The sequence below is a fragment of the Lactuca saligna genome, chromosome 8 (assembly GCF_052625555.1).
Source record: "Lactuca saligna cultivar CGN05327 chromosome 8, ASM5262555v1, whole genome shotgun sequence".
Taxonomy (NCBI): Eukaryota; Viridiplantae; Streptophyta; class Magnoliopsida; order Asterales; family Asteraceae; genus Lactuca; species Lactuca saligna.
Window position 1 is genome coordinate 152,837,006 of NC_136424.1, and position 4,842 is coordinate 152,841,847.

The 4,842-nt window shown below is 29.4% G+C and overlaps 1 long non-coding RNA gene across 3 annotated transcripts; it reads right to left on the bottom strand.

Moving 5' to 3' along the window:
• Positions 1–1,901: 1,901 nt before the first annotated feature.
• LOC145013389 (uncharacterized) lies at positions 1,902–4,448 on the bottom strand. 3 transcript variants are annotated; one of them, XR_013664960.1, is made up of 8 exons: positions 4,266–4,448; positions 3,900–4,174; positions 3,655–3,767; positions 3,489–3,578; positions 3,269–3,355; positions 3,098–3,181; positions 2,734–2,825; positions 1,902–2,125 (listed from the first exon to the last, which is right to left on the bottom strand). It is a non-coding gene; the product is annotated as an uncharacterized LOC145013389 (long non-coding RNA). The 3 variants fall into 3 exon arrangements; XR_013664959.1 differs by lacking the exon at positions 4,266–4,448 and having other exon boundaries at positions 3,538–3,578; positions 3,900–4,259; XR_013664958.1 differs by lacking the exon at positions 4,266–4,448 and having other exon boundaries at positions 3,900–4,259.
• Between the last annotated feature and the right edge of the window lie 394 nt (positions 4,449–4,842).

The following is a 4,842-nucleotide window of genomic DNA, read 5'->3' on the forward strand; positions in this document are numbered from 1 at the left end:
AAGGAATGATTCCAATAAATTAAAAAAAATAATAATTAAACTAAAATAATAATAAAACATTTAGGTCCTCAGCTGTCTGAGTTCTTACATCTCATTTCAAAAAACAGTTTTAGTAGATATTTAATGTGACACATGTGTCATTTCATATTATCCAATTAAATGATTACATATGTCATTTTAATATGATAAAATACCATTAAATGAGCATTAAATGTGACACATCTCATCATTTAATTGGATAGGAAATTTGTAAGAAGAAAAAGTAGGAAGATATTTACATATAAATTAATATTATATCAAATAAACTTAACATTTTTGTTAGACTACTGTGGTTATCATTTTAAATTAAGTTTCATTTACTACTTTAAATAAATATATGGTTAAACCTGTAACATGTTGTGGTCTTATGAGACATACAAAAACATAATAGATATTATTCTATGAAACTTAAATTAACTATTTGATTGATACTAATAAGGAAAAAAAAGACTTATTTACATGTTTTTAAAAACATAAGGTTGATGGGAGTAGAGGTGTTAAGGAGCTCGTCAACACTCACTAAGAAGAAAGAACACCACCCCCTAGCTCTCGCTGGGAGGCTCACTATCTTTAAGCTCGTCAATGGCATAAGGAGAGGAAAGAGAACATTGATTGAATCTTATTGGCTATTGACTTTTGTTTAAAATCTTAATCAATCACTTTGAATTCTTTTTTATTCCATTTGGAGAGAAGTTACAAAATCACACCCTTATCTTTTCTTCATAATTCACTCTTTGATGGAAGTTTCTAAATTAAAGACTTATCTTTTCTTAATAGTTCTTTTTTTGTTTCAAATATATGGATAAAATTTATCTTTTTGGTGTAAAAAATTAAAACATTAAGAAGTTTTTAAAATGTCAAATAAATGTTTGTGTAATATTATGTCATATTATGTAAATTAAAAAAAAATGTTTGTGTAGTATTAAAAGAATGTTTGTTTATTAAAATAAAGTAATTGAATTAAATTAGATAAAAAATGAAAAATGGAGGGCTAGGAGTGTTACCATTCCTTATAAAATGTTGAGATATGGTGCTAAATTGAGAAAAATAAGGTGGCACTTAAAAAGTTGACGTCACAAAATAGTAAGAGTGTTATTACCACTCCTCTTAGTCAACAATTGATTTGCTTTGTTCAAGAAATATAAGAAATGACCCATGTATGTCTTAAGTTCCCAATGAAACAACGAAAAGTCACGGATGAAACTCTATCCACTGTGTCTTTATCATACACCACTTTCTTATTTAATCCTATAGTTTTTTTTAACCAAAACTACAATAACCGACTAATTATAATTTTAACTATAAATTAATATTTATGTGACATTTTTTTAAGGCATAGGCTAACCATATCCCTTTACCTTCTACTAATACCCCTAATCACTATATTAACTTTTTTTTAATCGATTAAAATGATTATGTAATAATTTATCCTTTTTTTTTTACTATAATGATTAAGTGATTATTTGACTTTTAATACTAATAAATAGTTTTTCTTAGGGGTAATTTTAAATACACAAATAAATATGGGATATTGATTAATTATTTTTACTTGTTATTGTTTATTTTAATATTAAACTAGAGGGGGTTTCCCGCGCGTTGCGCGGGGCGGAACGTGTTCGTTTTGTGAGACAAATAATGAAGTACATTGCATGAATTGGTTTCCACATTAGAGTATGTTGTTATTCTATGTAATTCGCCATCAATTAGATGAGTGGAAAATGTAACGATAAATCATGTTAGTAAAAGAAATAGAATGTCATATTTGAATAGATTTTAAAAAACAATGAAAGTACAATCTTATATTCTTCTTTGTTTTCATTTCCTTGAATGATCAAATCATGCACCAAAGAAAAACATCACCATTTGTACTCCAGAGAAAACAGATTGGAATAAATAAAATGTTAAATGATTATCTAACAAAAATCAAATACCATATACATTGCAGGTTACCAAAATTGATATTGTGCTAGAATCTCCCACCAAACAAAAACAACACCTTTTGTACTCGGAGAAAACACCTTACATGTCTCCTTGCTAATATTTATTTTGTCAATGGACGCCATTGTTGACATATCTTTTGCGTGTTCTGTGATTAGCACAAAATTTCCATTCATTTATAATCAACATGCTAAACTACTTTATACAAAAAAAAAAAAAAAAAAAAAAAAAAAAAAAAAAAATTGAAGCTATACAGATTAATGGCATTCAAATAATAAAAGATAAAATAAGGTAAGTAACCTATATCCTGCTTCCCATTAGTAGACCACTTGCTTTCAAAATATTTTTTCATTTGTCATGTGAAATAAATATATAATAATAAAACAAAAAGAAAAATAAAACATATAAAATAGATGTCTCATATTGATATCGAAATGTAAGTAGATTGCAAAAGGAATTGTATAAGAACTAAAAGTGTAATCCTAAGTTGGAAAAGGAATAATACACTCGGTGATCCTGAAATGACCAATTTAACCCTATTTCCCTTCCTATCATTATCAACTCTCATCCTAGTTACAGAAAACCTTTGATTTACTTGAATTAGTGCAGAAGTCATCATTTACACATATAGTTACTCATAAATGTAAAGGTGGAAAATTAAAGGAGCTTCGAAAACAGGCAAAGAATTATAAATAATGTCAAAAAAATAACTCTTTAACCCGTCAACTCCATTTGGAAAAAATAATCAAACAATACCTATTGGAATCTTTCTTTAAGTGTAAAAAGGGGACCACGACTTTGACTTTCTTTGACTGATAATGAAGTTGTGATCTACCCAACGTTTTCACCTAAAAAAGTATAATAATGTCTTAATCACTACAAAAAATAATCAAGTGACTAAATTGATTTAATTGTAAAAAAATCATTTCGCAAAAGACTGTTTTACCCTTTTGTCATGTGAAACATAATAAGTGTAGTACTTTGTTCATCTTAAAATGTTGTATCAAGCCAAAATAAAAACTCAATATTACTTATCATATACATTGTAAATGGTCTTTATAATATTAGTAAAGTGTATGTCATTGTAATGAAGTATTTATAAACATAGCTAACTAATTACCGTTTTACCCTCATTCAATTGTTGAAGCCTTTGCAGCACCTGTTTTTGGTAAAAAGGTTGTCAACAACACATCTCCAATCAGTCCTATCAATAATAAAAAAGCAGATAATTATCAATAAATTGAATGAATAAAAGTGTAAAGATTGAGTCATAAAAATGATGTAAAATTACCTGAAAACCACCGATGCTTTATCTCAATTCCACAAAATTACCAGGGACACAGTAAAAGATCGACAACATCATAGTGCTTGGAAATCCCTGCAGCCACAGAGCATAACAGATGTAAGAAACATTAAGATTTGGTTGTAACATTTCTTCGAGCACTTGGTGTGCATCATCAAACTCACTTTCAAATATCATAATAAAGAATGAAAAGAAATCCAAATTATACCGAAATCGAACAGTAGCTTCGTTCAAATCCGAAATGAAAGTCTGCTTACCTGCAAATTCGCATGTTGTCTGTGGTGTAAACGTCGAACAGCTGAAAGTCGATAAAAAAATGTTTGAAAAATCCGAATTCTACCGAAATCGAACAATAGCTTCGAACAGAAAGTTACCGGTCACCAGACTGTTCAATGGGAGGAAAAAGAGAAACACATTTCTACGACATTTCAACGAACACCTGGACTGCCAAGTCGATGGAACCACATCCTATTTTTTTTAAAAGCAACTGGACATTCACCGCCATAAGTGAATAACTAATAGAGTCAACTATGTTTTTTCAGAAATAGAAGACGAAACAGAGAGAAAAAAAACAACAAAAAGAGAGATCGAGAAAGAGCTATGTAGAAGACGGACATACCAGTTAAAAGATGTCGATGGTTGTAGAACAACGAATCGATTAGAGTAGATGGTGGCAAGCAACGGAGCTAATAAAGGAATCGGTGGTTCAATTTATGGCCTCTATCTCTTGATTTTTCTCTCTATCTCAGCAACGTAGAAGTTTGGCGGACTTGGAATTAGAGGAGAGAACACCCAAATAGAGGTCGGTGAAGTAGTCAGGATCGGTGAAGAAGAAGATGCGAGAAGATCAGAGGTTTTGACACGAAGGATTAGGAACAAAACATGGAAAGCGTCCTCCAATGGAAAACAATTTCATCATATATGAAGAATATTACAAGTTTTTGGATTTGAATAGAAACTATAAATTGTAGGGTTTCATGTTTACCTTGAAGATCATTCCATTAAAAAATCGGTGGTTCCTGCTGCATAACTGGAGTAAAATCCGACCAGCACCGTCCTCTACCTAAGCGGGAGCGGTTCATACCTCAATACATACCTTGCAGAGAGAAAGACGGATGTGGATGAAAGAAACCAGGGAGCAAAAGAAGAAAGAAGGAGATACGGAAAAGAAAGAAGTTAAGTAAAGAAAGAGAAATATCCATTAATTGACACGTAGATCCGAGTATACGAATAAAGGATCATGTGTTGGACACGTTGAAAGAGGTTTAAAATTTTTACAAAAAAAACCCCTCTAATTAAACTAAAACAGAGAGAAAATTGGTAACAAAAACTTTAATATATATATATATATATATATATATATATATCCGATTAAAAGCTATAAGATTAATAGAATTTTCAATTACACCCCTTTAATTTCCAATGAAGTTTCATTTGATATATTTTACTTATTAAGTTTTTAATATACAGTAAATTTATTTTATTATAGTTGTAAATAATTTATATAAAATAATGTTATTTATTATTTTTTTAATATACAGTGAATTTATTTTATTATAGTT